Consider the following 219-nt stretch of genomic DNA (forward strand, 5'->3'; position numbering starts at 1 on the left):
TTAAGAATCTTAAGTAGCAGGGCTAGGGAGATGGCTCAGTGGTTAAGAGCACTGGCTGCCCTTCCAGAGGTCCTGAGTTCAATTCCCAGCACCCACATAGTAGCTCACATCTGTCTGTAACTCCAATTTCAGGGGATCTGACACTCTCACACAGACATGCATGCAAGGAAAACACCAATGAATATAAAATAAAGATAAAAATAATTAAACGTACCAAAA

Source organism: Onychomys torridus, chromosome 16 (genome assembly GCF_903995425.1).
Source record: "Onychomys torridus chromosome 16, mOncTor1.1, whole genome shotgun sequence".
Classification (NCBI taxonomy): Eukaryota; Metazoa; Chordata; class Mammalia; order Rodentia; family Cricetidae; genus Onychomys; species Onychomys torridus.